Consider the following 17,028-nt stretch of genomic DNA (forward strand, 5'->3'; position numbering starts at 1 on the left):
TTTCTATTTAAAGAAATGTATTCTTTTATTCAAGTCCTCATCATTAAGAATGAGAGACTAGTTGGGGTTACTTTCACCCATTGTAAATGTGTACCCTAGTATTCAAATATTTTGTATGCAAAATACCTTTTATTTAAGTTCTGAACATTTATTAGGTTGCTATAAATTGTATCAAATTCTGTCTCAAAAAAAAATAGAATTCTGTTGTCATGTTTATTTCTGCAAATATAAGTTAAGAAAAAAAAAAGGAAAAGAGAATGCATTATGTTGAGTAATTTCTTGCAAAGTTTATTTACTGTTATTTTGTTACTTTTTACTCTATTTAGGCACAGCTGAAAAAAAGGATCTAGCATTTATACATTGCTGTAGAAAACATGTTGTAAGACTGTAAAAAAAAAAGAGAGAAGAAAAATAAGATTCATTCATATTGCTGTTAAAAGACTAAGGTCAGTATGCTTAGATGTTAGAATCTCAAAACAAAATAAGGGTTTCCAACCCTATTGTCTTAACATTTAATTATATATATCTATAAATATATAAGTATATATATTGAAAAATATATACCTATATATATATATATATAAATTTCTATATGTGTATATCCCTGCAACAACAAAAAAAAAGAGACATATTTTGAACTTATGTATCCCTGTTACAAAAAAATATATAAAAGATTGCATGTTGCTGTGTTAAAAATAATTCAAAATAATCTTCCTAATCCTAACCATATATATATATATATATATCCATCCCTGCATCTGAAAACATACTCCAGAGATACAAAAAAAAAGAGATATATGTATAGATTCTGAACATGACAATGGATATATATAAATATATATATCTATAAATATATATATATATATATAAATATGTATATATATATATATATATATATATTTATATTTACATACTTATAATTTTTTTTTTTAAAAATATCATACAAAAAAAATGGGGGAAATCATAGCACCGGCCGAGCCACGGTGTGTAAACACGGTGGACAGCTCTCGGGCCGGGCCACTGTGTTTACCCACAGTGGACGGCACAGGAAATGCCGAGCCACTGTGTGTAAACACAGTGGACGGCCCTCGGGCCGCGCCACTATGCTTACCCATAGTGGACGGCACGGGAGGTGCCGCCACTGTGCGTAAGCACAGTGGACGGTTCGCGGCCGCCACTGTGCGTATACACAGTGGACGGCACTGCCATCACTATGTATAAACATAGTGGCATCCGGGAGAGCCCCGCGCCACCTCCTCCACTCTTTCCTCCCCTCTGCGAAACCCTCCACCATGCCCATGGCCACCGTGCCCTAATCCACCTCCGTACCTGCAATCACACACTAAACACAAAAAAAAATGTGGTATAATAAACCCTAACCCATTTTGGTTTAGGGTATAAATTTGTAAGAAAATAAAATAAAATAGGAATAAATAGAAATGCAACCCTAACCCCATTTCGGGTTAGGGTTAGCATTTTAGGAATAAGGGAATTCTTTATTTAAAAGAATTTTAAATTAGAGTTGGGAAATTTAAATTAGAAGTTTTAGAGTTTAGTTTTAATTAATAAATAGGGTTATTTTTATAATTGAATTATTATATGTTTTTATTCTTTAGAGAATTAAAATTTTAATATAGTAAAATTAAAGGGGTTTAAAAATAAAGAGTTAATATAGTTGGATACACTATACATTAAATCAATTAATTTATTTAATTAATCAATAGACTTTCCCCAATATATATTTGGACGTTAGGAAAATTTAAAAGGAGAAATTGTCGAATTAATTTTATGGACCTTAAGCCCTTGAGACCGGTTTTGGCCGGATTAAAATTAAATCGTCAAAATTAAGGGTTTAGGGAAAATTAGAATCAGCTTTAGCTTATTGTCTGTTTTAGTGGGCAAATGACATTATAGTAATTCGAACCCTCATCAGTTGGATTTAAATAATAAAATTTGCATGTGCATCAATTAATTAATAGCATTGTCATTATATGATTGGGAATGATTTAATACATTAAGATAACCAATTAACCCTTTTTTTAATTAGCGACAACTTGATTTAGGTAATTGAGCTAGCTAACTAATCCGTGATACTAATTAATCTCCACCAAACAAGTCGCTCGTTCGAGTTGGTTAATTAACCCAACCTTAGTAAGTGAATTTATTTACATCCTAGATAAGACAAAACTCTAATAAAGTTATTATATTGTAGGATATGTTGCGAGTTCATGATGTCAAAAAAAAATTTGTTGTTCCATTTTTGTGCCCAAAAGTTGGGCACAACACAATATCTCTACAAGGACTGGTTGATTCTACCAATAAGAATCAAACTCAGATAAGCAACGCCAATGCAATTCAGCCAAGCAATCTAAGACCACCAATGGTAGGTGCACCCAAAAGAAACTTTACACCACTTGGCGAACCTATTGAATCAACACTCAAAAATATAATACAAAGTAATGCCATAACTCTACCAGATGATAGGCCATATGAACTAGGTCAATTCAAGCCTGCTTGGTGGAATGACAATGATTTCTATGAATACCACCACAATAAATGTCACAAGACAACAACTTGCTACAAACTGAAGAACCTCATACAAGACCTCATTGATCAAGGTGGCATTATTGAGGATGCCAATAAAATACCAAACACAGATCATATCATCTTCAAGGATCCTTTTGTCAAGCATGACAAAGGAAAGGCTTCTAGTTCCAATGCACAAAACAACACTTCCAACTATACTAATGTCGCATTTGATTATGCCACAAACACACTTAGTGCAGGAGATGCAATAGTGGCTACAATCACAATAAATCCCAAAAGCAGAGATTGTGTTTTCATCACTAGAAGATCAAAGATCACATTACTAGGGGTACCATCAAATCCCCCTCTGACAACTAGCAATTACAATATGGTGGATCAGTTGAAACGAACTCCAGCTCAAATTTCATTATTTGAGTTAGTGTGCATCTCACCAACTCATAAGGCAGTCCTTGAGAAAGAATTACAAGATTTAGTTGTTGCTAGAGATATTGATGAGAACACATTCTAGTCCATGGTGGTAAACTTGGTAGCTTCAAAATTCACATTCACTGAACAAGATATACCTATAGACCGAATGATCCCTTACACTTAGAAGATTTGATTCACCGAAAGAACGTTCAAAGAGCACTTTATAGATGGTGGAGCTAGCCTTAACATATGTACATTGCATTTGATTAAAGATTTAGGATATTCCAAACATCATATTGATAAATTAAGAGAATCAATATCAAACTTTATTATGATGAGGAATACCCTTCTAAGGGTGTTGTAACTTTGCTAGTACAACTGGGACTAGTTACAACAGATATCACCTTTCAGGTCCTAGATAAAGAATTGGGATACAACATGTTGTTAGGCTGCCCATGGATACATACCATGTAGGCAGTACCATCGACTTTTCACCAATGTGTTGAGTTCCCATACAATGGCATTGGGATCACCATTTATGGCGATCCAAACCCTTTTCAACACGCCAATTATTTAAGGGTGAGCACAGATAATCAAGTACCAAAAAATTAGGCAGCTCCACTCCACTTACAAATAGAATCCCAAAATATTGCATAAACACCAGCATCAACACCTTGCACACCCACAACACCTCCTCTTCAAATCAAGGATGAAGGGTATGTCGAGTACTCATGTTCTAGGACATTACTAGTAGGGCAGCTATCTCCCTGATCCTTTGGGAGAACATTATCGCAATTAACAGGAAAAGACAAAGGAAAAGAAATCATCTAGTTTTCTTATGATTGCTCCTTCATCTGATGGGGAGGACTCAATGAAGAATCTTTAGAAGAAGATATAAATGGATGGTTGTATAGACAAGAAAGTGATACTCCAAATGTCCAACTCACTTTAGAACAATATGGTCACGGTATTAAAATTTTAAAACTCCATGGTTAGGATGGAACCATAGGCTTGGGGGCACATGCACAAGGAATCTTTGATCACATATTGCCTACACAAAATCCTAAGAATTGGGGTTTGGGATACACTGGATTAGCAAGGCAGAGAAAAATACCCCAATCAGATTCCCCAATAATTTAGTGTTTCACAACAACAAAAGGAAATTAGAATTTTGAATCATCAAGCAACACATGGCAAACAATTTTTCAACCAGGTTCCCATATAAATACATTGACGAATATAGGGATTGCACCAACATCAGATTATCTACATCATCATCATTATCAACAAGAGCCTCAACAGAAACAGATATAGCACCAACAAGGGATGGTAGTTCCATATTGCCCCTATATCTCATTCAAGAACTTATTGAGGTCTCTATCATGGAAGAGGAAGATACAAATCAGACTACTGTCCTAGATATCATCAACACCAAGGATATCATCAACACCAATGAAACTCCTCTATCTCTAATTGAGGAAATTGATGAAGAGAAATTCTATAGAGAAACCTATGCAGAAAGTGTAACTACTGATTCACATGATTATGAATTCCTATCTACACACAGTTGTAGTACATATTAAGTCTTCAAAGCTTATGATAACCAACCAGACAAATATGATGGCATTGAATATGAAGATATACCAATCTATCCACCATCTATGAAATATGTCTACGACAGCAATAGAATTTGAATGCTCTCGGTAACATCTCCTCCAATAGAAGAATGAGATCTTTGTCTTATGTATCCCCACTTAATAGATTGGGGGCAAAAATAAAAACCACAGTTAGACTGGTTTCAAAATGATGAAGCCATAGTTGAATTCTTAGGTGCAAGGGATAGACTCCCTTATGATGATCACAAGATTGGCTTTGCAATAGATCTGAACAGAACTGCATATTTTGGAGAAGCAAGCTCCTCTTTTAATCAAGACAATGAGTATGAAGCAGAGCACATTACTCATAAGAGAATGGACACTCTTCCTATTGATAAAGAAAAATCAACATTATTCCTTTAATAAACCTAAGAAATCAACATCGGTTAGAAAAAGAGAAGTTTATCCAATAGAAAAAGAGAAGTTTATCCAATTCTTTAAACAAAGACCAATCAATTTTGCATGGTCTTATGCAAATATGCTAGGGTTAGATCCTAAATTGGTCTTACATCATTTTTCATTACTGTCAGGAGTAAAACCATATAAGCGTAAACTCAGAAAGATGCACCCTCACATAGCTTTGCTGGCCAAAATCAAGCTACAAAAATTGTTGAAAGTGGGTTTTATTAGACCCATAGACTATGCTAAGTGGATTTCAAACATGGTCCTAGTAACCAAGCATACTGGAGGTATCACGATCTGCACTGACTTCAAAGATCTCAAAAAGGCTTGCCCAAAGGACAATTTTTCACTTCCTAACATAGATATGATAGGTGACTAGACAGCTAGAAATGAAATGTTATAACTCATGGATGGTTTTTCTGGTTATAATCAAATCAAAATTTTACCAGAAGACCAGCCTAAGACAACAATCACTTGTCCATGGGGAACATATTGTTGGAATGTTATGTCGTTCAACCTTAAAAGTATAGGTGTTACTTATCAAAGGGCAATGACCACCTTATTCCATGACATGATACACACAATCATGGAAGACTATGGAGATGATTTTCTATCAAAAACCAACACAAGGGATGATCATCTAGACATATTGGCTAAGATCTTTGATAGACTTGAGCAATACAATGTACAACTCAATCCAAAAAAATATGTTTTCGAAGTAACATCTAACAAATTCTTGGGATTCATTATCTCCAATCATGGTATTGAAATAGATCCAGAGAAAGTAAAAGTCATTCTAGACATGTCATCACTCACCACACTCAAACAACTTAGAAGCCTGCAGGGCAGATTACAATCCATAAGGCGCTTCATCGCCCAATTGGCAGAAAAATGCCGACCTTTTCAACATCTTTCTAAGAAAGGTGTCACATTCAAATGGATACAACAATGCCAAGAGGCATTCCAGACACTAAAACAATATCTTTTGTCTACACCAGTCTTGGTTACACCCATACATAGGAAACCATTACTCATGTATATAGCTCCAACAAATTCCTCCTTAGGTGCTCTTCTAGCACAACATGATGTACAAGGCAAAGAAAAGAGTTGTGTACTACATCAATAGAATGCTCATTGGATATGAAGTCAATTACAAACCAACAGAAAGAGCATGTCTTGCAGTATTTTTTGCATCACAAAAACTAAGACACTATATGTTGAGTTATAAAGTTCACCTCATTGCATACTTCGATCCACTCAAGTACTTTATGAACATTGCAACATTAACTGAAAGGATTGCCAAGTGGGTCATGATACTCAGTGAATTCGACATTGAATATGTCGACAAAAAATCCATCAAGGGACAGATCATAGCAAACTAACTTGCAGAGGCACCCCTACAAGATAGTCATCCGATGGTGGGAGATTTTCCAGATGAACCAGTATTTGCATTTTCAGCACAAACAAACTGGAAACTATACTTTGATGGGTCTCACACAAATTATCGAGCAGGAAAAAGAATTCTATTCATAACTCCTCAAGAAAATTTCATTCCCAAATCATTCAAGATGAACTTCCTTTGCACCAAAAACATTGTTGAATATGAAGCCCTAGTGAACAATGGAAGATCATGGAACTACAAGTCTTTTGAGACTCACATCTCATTATTACCCAAGTCAATGATGATTACAGTACAAAAGATGATAGGTTGACACCCTTGTAGAAAATTGGTGGACGAATACAAACAACACTTCACTAATGTAACATTTGAACAAATACCAAGAGCACAAAACAAGGCAGTTGATACAATGGAAATAGTAGGATCTCTCTTGGATATGCCTAACAATAGGACTCACTTTGAATTTCAAGTGGAACAACTCATTGTGTCAGCTTATGAAATACCATCCACTGAATATATATGTATGATAGCAGGACCTAAGTCCCCATGGTATAGAGATATATATGCATACCTTCATGATCAATATATGTCTCCTGATCTTTCACGAAAGCAAAGAAAGGCACTCATCGGAAAATCGTTAAGATATTCAATCATTGCTGACACTTTGTATAGAAAGAGTGTAGATGACAATTTTCTTGGATACCTCAATGTTGAGGAGGCACAAATCACCCTAAAAGAAGTCCATGATGACATATGTGGGGCACATTCTTCTGGACCATCTCTAGCAAAAACATTGTTGTGAAAGGCTATTATTGGCCTACAATGGAAAAAGATGCTTAAAAGTATGTCCAAAGATGCAAGCAATGTCAAATACATGGAAACCTGATCCATGCACCTACTCAAGATACTCAACCAATAACATCACCATGGCCATTTTCACAGTGGGGATTGGATCTTTTGGGGAAAATACACCCTACCTCCTCCAATGGACATAAGTTTATACTCATAGCTACTGAGTAATTTACCAAATGGGTTGAAGCAATCCCGATGACCTTCACAATAGGAAATAAAATAGCTAAGTTCATTTTGAATTATATCATTTACAGATATGGAGTCCCCATGTGCATTGTAACTGACAATGGACAACCCTTCAAAAATTAAGGAGTGAACTTTGCGACCAACTTCACATCCAGCAACATTTTGCGACACCCTAATAACCCTAAAGCAATAGTTAAGCAGAGGCAATAAATAAGACTATTTTAAAAAATTTAAAGAAAGTTGTCAACGACATTGGATAAGATTGGCATCTTCAACTAAATACAACTCTCTGAGCCTATACTAAATACAACTAAATACAACACTTCCAACTATACTAATGTCGCATTTGATTATGCCACAAACACACTTAGTGCAGGAGATGCAATAGTGGCTACAATCACAATAAATCCCAAAAGCAGAGATTGTGTTGTCATCACTAGAAGATCAAAGATCACATTACTAGGGGTACCATCAAATCCCCCTCTGACAACTAGCAATTACAATATGGTGGATTAGTTGAAATGAACTCCAGCTCGAATTTCATTATTTGAGTTAGTGTGCATCTCACCAACTCATAAGGCAGTCCTTGACAAAGAATTACAAGATTCAGTTGTTGCCAGAGATATTGATGAGAACACATTCTAGTCCATGGTGGTAAACTTGGTAGCTTCAAAGGTCACATTCACTGAACAAGATATACCTACAGACCAGATGATCGCTTATGCTTAGAAGATTTGATTCACTGAAAGAACATTCAAAGAGCACTTTATAGATGGTGGAGCTGGCCTTAACATATGTACATTGCATTTGATTAAAGATTTAGGATATTCCAAACATCATATTAATGTATTAAGAGAATCAATATCAAAGTTTATTATGATGAGGAATGCCCTTCTAAGGGCATTGTAACTTTTCCAGTACAAGTGGGACCGGTTACAATAGATATCACCTTTCAGGTCCTAGACAAAGAATTGGGATACAACATGTTGTTAGGTTGCCCATGGATACATACCATGCATGTAGTACCATCGACTTTTCACCAATGTGTTATGTTCCCATACAATGACATTGAGATCACCATTTATGGTGACCCAAACTCTTTTCAACACTGCAATTATTTAAGGGCGACCATAGATAATCAAGTACCAAAAAATTAGGGAGCTCCACTCCACTTAGAAATAGAATCCCAAAATATTGCATCAACACCAACATCAACACCTTGCACACCCACAACACCTCCTCTTCAAATCAAGGACGAAGGGTATGGCGAGTACTCATGTTCTGGGACATTACCAGTAGGGTAGCTATCTCCCTGATCCTTTGGGAGAACATTATCGCAATTAACAGGAAAAGAAAAAGGAAAAGAAATCATCTAGTTTTCTTATGATTGCTCCTTCATCCAATGGGGAGGACTCAATGAAGAATCTTTAGAAGAAGATATAAATGGATGGTTGTATAGAGAAGAAAGTGATACTCCAAATATCCAACTCCCTTTAGAAGAATATGGTCATGGTTTTAAAATTTTAAAACTCTATGGTTAGGATGGAACCATAGGTTTGGGGGCACATGCACAAGGAATCTTTGATCACATATTGCCTACACAAAATCCTAAGAATTGGGGTTTGGGATACACTAGATTAATAAGGTGGAGAAAAATACCCCAACTAGATTCCCCAATAATTTAGAGTTTCACAACAACAAAAGGAAATTAAAATTCTGAATCATCAAGCAACACATTGCAAACAATTTTTCAACCAGGTTCCCATATAAATACATTGACGAATATAGGGATTGCACCAACATCAGATTATCTACATCATCATCATTATCAACAAGAGTCTCAACAAAAAAAATATAGCACCAACAAGGGATGGCAATTCCATATTGCCCCTATCTCTCATTCAAGCACTTAATGAGGTCTCTATCATGGAAGAGGAAGATACAAATCAGACTACTCTCCTAGATATCATCAACACCAATGAAACTCCTCTATCTCCAATTGAGGAAATTGATGAAGAGAAATTCTATAGAGAAACCTATGCAGAAAGTGTAACTACTGATTCACATGATTATGAATTCCTATCTACACATGGTTGTAGCACATATTAAGTCTTCAAAGCTTATGATAACCAGCTAGACAAATATGATGGCATTGAATATGAAGATATACCAATCTATCCACCATCTGTGAAATATGTCTACGACAGCAATAGAATTTGTATGCTCTCGGTAACATCTCCTCCAACAGAAGAATGAGATCTTTGTCTTATGTATCCCCACTTAATAGATTGGGGGCAAAACTAAAAACCACGGTTAGACTGGTTTCAAAATGATGAAGGCATAGTTGAATTCTTAGGTGCAAGGGATAGACTCCCTTATGATGATCACAAGATTGGCTTCACAATACATTTGAACATAACTGCATATTTTGGAGAAGCAAGCTCCTCTTTTAATCAAGACAATGAGTATGAAGCAGAGCACATTACTCATAAGAGAGTGGACACTCTTCCTATTGATAAAGAACAATCAACATTATTCGCATAATAAACCTAATAAATCAACACCGGTTAGAAAAAGAGAAGTTTATCCAATAGAAAAAGAGAAGTTTATCCAATTCTTTAAACAAAGACCAATCAATTTTGCATGGTCCTATGCAAATATGCCAGGGTTAGATCCTGAATTGGTCTTACATCATTTGTCATTACTGTCAGGAGTAAAACCATATAAGCGTAAACTCAGAAAGATGCACCCTCACATAGCTTTGTTGGTCAAAATCAAGCTACAACAATTGTTGAAAGTGGGTTTTATTAGACCCGTAGACTATGCTGAGTGGATTTCAAACATAGTCCTAATAACCAAGCATACTAGAGGTATCAAGATCTGCACTAACTTTAGAGATCTCAACAAGGCTTTCCCAAAGGATAATTTTCCACTTCCTAAGATAGATATGATAGTTGACTAGACAGCTGGAAATGAAATGCTATCACTCATGGATTGTTTTTTTGGTTATAATCAAATCAAAATTTTACCAGAAGACCAACCTAGGACAACAGTCACTTGTCCATGGGGAACATATTGTTGGAATGTTATGTCATTCAGCCTTAAAAATGTAGGTGTTAGTTATCAAAGGGCAATGACCACATTATTCCATGACATGATACACACAATCATGGAAGACTATGGAGATGATTTTCTATCAAAAACCAACACAAGGGTTGATCATCTAGACATATTGGTTAAGATCTTTGATAGACTTGACCAATACAATGTATGACTCAATCTAAAAAAATATGTTTTCAAAGTAACATCCGACAAATTCTTGGGATTCATTGTCTCCAATCGTGGCATTGAAATAGATCCAGAGAAAGTAAAAGTCATTCTAGACATGTCATCGCCCACCACACTCAAACAACTTAGAAGCGTGTAGGGTAGATTACAATCCATAAGGTGCTTCATCACCCAATTGGCAAAAAAATGCCAACCTTTTCAACATCTTTTAAAGAAAGGTGTCACATTCAAATGGATACAACAATGCCAAGAGGCATTCCAAACACTAAAACAATATTTTTTGTCTACACCATTCTTGGTTACACCCATACATAGGAAACCATTCCTCATGTATATAGCTCCAACAAATTCCTCCTTACGTGCTCTTCTAGCACAACATGATGAAGAAGGCAAAGAAAAGAGTTGTGTATTACATCAATAGAATGCTCATTGGATATGAAATCAATTACAAACCAATAGAAAGAGCATGTCTTGCAGTATTTTTTGCATCACAAAAACTAAGACACTATATGTTGAGTTATAAAGTTCATCTCATTGCATACTTCGATCCACTCAAGTACTTGATGAATAGAGAAACATTAACTGAAAGGATTGCCAAGTGGGTCATGATACTCAGTGAATTTGACATTGAATATGTTGACAAAAAATCCATCAAGGGACAGATCATAGTAAATCAACTTGCAGAGGCACCCCTACAAGATAGTCATCCGATGGTGGCAAATTTTCTAGATGAATCAGTATTTGCACTGTCAGCACAAACAAACTGGAAACTATACTTTGATGGGTCTCACACAATTTATCGAGTAGGAACATGAATTCTATTCATAAATCCTCAAGAATAATTCATTCCCAAATCATTCAAGATCAACTTCCTTTGCACCAATAACATTATTGAATATGAAGCCCTGGTGAACAATGGATGATCATGGAACTACAAGTCTTTGGAGACTCACATCTCATTATTAACCAAGTCAATGATGATTACAGTATAAAAGATGATAAGTTGACACCCTTGCAGCAAATTGGTGGACGAATACAAACAACACTTCACTAATGTAACATTTGAACAAATACCAAGAGCACAAAACAAGGTAGTTAATACAATGGCAATAGTAAAATCTCTCTTGGATATGCCTAACAATGGGACTCACTTTGAATTTCAAGTGGAACAACTCATTTTGTCAACTTATGAAATACCATCCACTGAATATGTATGTATGATAGCAGGACCTAAGTCCCCATGGTATAGAGATATATATGCATACCTTCATGATCAATATATGTCTCCTAATCTTTCTTGAAAGCAAATAAAGGCACTCATCAAACAATCGTTAAGATATTCAATCACTGCTGACACTTTGTACAGAAAGAGTGTAGATGACACTTTGCTCAGATACCTCAATGTTGAGGAGGCACAAATCACCCTAAAAGAAGTCCATGATGACATATGTGGGGCACATTCTTCTAGACCATCTCTAGCAAAAATATTGTTGTGAAAGGCTATTATTGCCCTACAATGGAAAAAGACGCTTAAAAGTATGTCCAAAGATGCAAGCAATGTCAAATACATGGAAACCTGATCCATGCACCTACTCAAGATATTCAACCAATAACATCACCATGGCCATTTTCACAGTGGGGATTGGATCTTTTGGGGAAAATACACCCTACCTCCTCCAATGGAGATAAGTTTATACTCACAGCTACTGAGTAATTTACCAAATGGGTTGAAGCAATCCCGATGACCTTCACAATAGGAAAGAAAATAGCTAACTTCATTTTGAATTATATCATTTACAGATATGGAGTCCCCATGTGCATTGTAACTAAAAACGGGCAACCCTTCAAAAATTAAGGAGTGAACTTTGCGACCAACTTCACATCTAGCAATGTTTTGCAACACCCTAATAACCCTAAAGCAACAGTCAAGAAGAGGCAATAAATAAGACTATTTTAAAAAATTTAAAGAAAGTTGTCAACGACACTGGATGAGTTTGGTATCTTCAACTAAATACAACTCTCTGAGCCTATCAAATTGGTGTCCTCACAACCATTGGTGCCACACCTTACTCTTTGGTTTATGGTTCAGAAGCTATTTTGCCTATCGAGGTAGAATTGCCATCACTAAGAGTCTCTCTGAAACACATTATATCAGAAGAAGACTATAGAGTAGCATGTTTGCAAGAGCTAGAATTCCTAGATAAAAAATTGCAAAGCACTTTGAATCATTTATAAGGATGTCAAAAAAGAATGAGAAGAAGCTACAACAAAAGAGTAAACCCATGTTTCTTTGAAATAGGAGATGTCATTCTTAAAGGAAACCAAAGGAATCTCGCTAAATGCAAAAAACCAGGAAAGCTCGAGCCTAACTAGTTAGGTCCTTTTGTCATAACCAAAATAGTTGGAAACAATGCTTATCATTTGCAAATGATGAAGGGAGATCCACTCCTTGGTCCCATTAACAACATGCACCTAAACAGATACTACATCTAAAGGGATGGGTTTTAATTTATTTTATGTACTTGCATATCATTTTGGAAAGTATTGCATCTCATATAGTTGCCTTTATAAATTATTTTTATTCATAGCATATCATTGTATTAATAATAGAGGATGATTGTCTGAATTATTCACCTGTCTGCACCGAAAGGAAAGAATGTGGTCTCTTTTCCTAGATATTTGATCATGAAGTCCTTAGACACCTTTAGTCATTCATTTTCAATGTCGCCTTGTCATTGAGCTTTATATATGGTTGTGTAGAGGTTTCACTATTGAACCTTGTTACCCAAGATCTATCAAATTCTATATCTCACACATTAATCAAATACTCTAAGTTATTACAGATAGCTAGTTGGTCATGTGGCTAGTGAAAAATCCTAAATTATACTTCAGGATCGTTGTAATTATCATACCCAAACAACTTTCATTACTAGCAAGTCAAGGCAAGAAAAAAGAAAAAAAATGCTATGCCAAAATCAATACCAAAATATCATGAAAAAATATGCAATAAAGCTTGACTAAGGGAACATGTGAATAACTCTATCAGGGCTATGGATGCCTGCTGGCAATGGAGCAATATTCAATAGATTACAATGTATAACCTCATCGGTGCCCTAAAAGCTTGCTCATAGCGAGGCTTTATCCAGGATGCTTTTGAAGTCAGAATAACTCATGTAGCTAACCACATAGGATTCCAAGGGTCTTTTATGGGTATAAGAGTCAGAATAAATTCATTTGCACACACATGGGAAAAAAAAAGATCAAAATTTCAAGATTTGGTGGAGAAGTTTTCCACGCCTCCATTCATACATCTTGGTTACATAGTGTCTTGGGTTGGATGGTCTAAACTCTTCTGAGAATGGATTGAACTCCTATCTCTGAAATGTTTCACACCTTCAATTCAATCAGTGCATTTCATAATGAAAGGCAAACACACTCATCCTTGTTTGAATAGGAACTGGATCTTCATTTTGTATACTACATTAGCATCATTTGCATTTGAAAATTTATTGTCTCCACCACATTTTGCAAATCATCATGTCATCAAAAGTCTACATACTGGGGGCATGACTGAAAAAATCCTAAAAATTATATAAAGTCCTGAAAAAATCCTAAAAATCATAAAAAGTCATGAAAAAATCTAAAAATCATATAAAGTCATGAAAAAATCATAAAAATCATAAAAAGTCATGGAAAAATCCTACAAATCATATAAAGTCCTGAAAAAATCCTAAAAATCATATAAAGTCCTAGAAAAATCCTAAAAATCATATGAAGTCATGGAAAAATCCTGAAAATCATAAAAAGTCATGAAAAACTCCTAAACATCTGAATACAAGCCTGAAAAATCAGCCAAAAACATTCAAATAAAGCCCTTAGAAAATCAATCCAAAAAATTCAAATATCAAACCACAAAATACAAAAACATTGAAAAAATCATTTAAAAACTTGCAATAAATTGTCTCACAAGAATCCAACACCCTAGCAGATATCCAACAAACACTTCGCACGAAGTTAAACAAAGGATATGGCTATCTTGTCAAAATATCTGCAATCAAGATGATCAACTGTCTAATTTATCGAATCACTATCAAACTATCAATGTGATCAACATCTTATCTTAAACAAAATCGATACACTCAAAACTAGACAGGTCAGTCTTATAAGGGGTCCAAAACTTTTGAAACCAGACATTACCAAAATCACATCAAACATATCAAAGCAAAGACACAATCAATCCAACTGCTGAGTTTTGTCTATTTTAGTTGAATCTTTTTATCAAATTGGCAAATATCATTGCTTTTAGCTACTCGTGGATGTCTAAAAAGTGACTAGAGGAGTCATGATGGGCATGATCCTTTTCTTTGTTTGTTGTTTGTGGTTTGAACCGATGAAGTTTTAGCACAATTATGTTGTGGGTGTTTGTGATAAGTACATTCACTTTGTGAATGCCGCACATACCTTGACTCCCAACATAATTTTGAAATGGAGGGTTTATTCCTTGTTTGCTACGTGTTTCTTTCTTGCAATGAGATATCTATACATCTTGGTTCCTCATACCCTGGTGTAATAAGCTCCATTGTTACACAATAAGGCTCAATGATGATAATGTATTGCACTACGAATAAAGCAACAAAGACTTTCTAATTAAAAAAAAATCAATCGATTTGTTCTTATCAAATCTACTTTTGGAATAAATAAAGGTCATGGTATGCCCTACATACCTAACCCCCATTAGTTTCCTTGTATTGAAAATATGGGTCCCTATTTTTCTTTTTGTTTCTCTATTTTTAGTTTTGTTTTAGTTTTGTCTGGCAACCCCGGAACCCCAGAGTTTCGAGGTCTCCTTTGTTTGTTTGTTGGTGCATAACCATGGAACCCTGGATCCCTAGAGTTCTGAAGTTGTGCCTTGTTTTTTTCTTTTTGTTGAAGCCTCGAAACTTCGGAGTCCCGAAGTCATGTGTTCTTTGTGTTTTGTTTTGTCCTTTCACCTCAGAACCCCTGAGTCCCGAAGTTGTCTTGTCTTTTACCTCGGAACTTCGGATCCCCAAAGTCCCGAGGTCCTTTTTATCTTTTACCTTAGAACCCTGGAGTCTCAAGGTCTTTTGTTGTTTTGCATGTTTTTATTGTGCCACCTCGGAACTTCAGAGTCCCGAGGTGGAGTTTTGGTGTTTGTTTTCCTTTGACCCCAGAACTTCAGAACCCCGAAGTCCTGAGGTCCTATTTAAGGCATTCGTACGGACAAGGTTCGAGGGGGTATAAATAAGGAGGATGAACTTTTCAAAATTCGTTTGTGAATTCAACTTTCCAAAGCTCTTAGTTGCAACCTCTCGACTTCATGCTTTCATCTTGCTGAGTTCGCTTCCGTGTTCTTCCATGATTTTCCAAACCAAGTTGGTGAATTCTTGCTTTTTCTTGTTGATTTATAGCTTAGATCTTTTTATTTTGTGATTTTCTTATTTTTTTTCTTTTTTGGTTTTTTCGTCTCATTTTGGTTTTTCACATGCCGTAGGTTTTTCTTCCCATCAACCTCAGAACCCCGGAGTCCCAGAGTCTTGAGGTTGACTCTGTTCCTTGTGCATATTTAACCTAGGAACCCCAGAGTTCTGGATTGGATTTATGAAGAGTAATACCCCAGTCCTTTTGAGCTCACTATGTTTAAACCTCGAAACCCCATATCCCCGAAGTTTCAAAATATCTTTTTGGGTGTCTTGTCTATCTACTTCGGGACCCCAGAACCCCAACATCTCAAAGTTAATCTCATCTATCATGCCCAAAAAACCAGAGTTTTGGACTCTATCCACTCTACCCATCCCAGAACCCTGAAGTTCTGAAGTTTTTGTTTCAAGCCTAGCTACCCTAGAAGCCCGAAACCATAGAGTTCCGAGGTCATTTGTCTAATAAGGGCATTATCAACCCCGGAGTCCCAAGGTGGATGATTTTTTTGATCTTTTATACAATGGATAAATGTTTGGTTCTTTCTTGGTGGTTAAATTCATTAGATGGACCCAACTTCTAGCAAGAGAGGCAAAGAAATAGATAAACTTCATGTAACAATCAAGTACCAATACCAAGGACAAGTGTATGTGTCAAAACTAGATGATCGGATCAAGTTGGTCACAGACACTGAGATAGAACATATTGAAATTAAGGATATCAGAACCTAATTAGAGAGACCAAGGCCAGAGGCCCTATTCAGAAGAATCAAAAGATCAGGCCTAGTGGAGGTCACTATCTTCCCTCAGTCAATCCAGGCCCCTGAATTCATGATGACAATCACACAATTCTATG

The sequence above is a fragment of the Cryptomeria japonica genome, chromosome 2, assembly GCF_030272615.1.
Source record: "Cryptomeria japonica chromosome 2, Sugi_1.0, whole genome shotgun sequence".
NCBI classification, from domain to species: domain Eukaryota; kingdom Viridiplantae; phylum Streptophyta; class Pinopsida; order Cupressales; family Cupressaceae; genus Cryptomeria; species Cryptomeria japonica.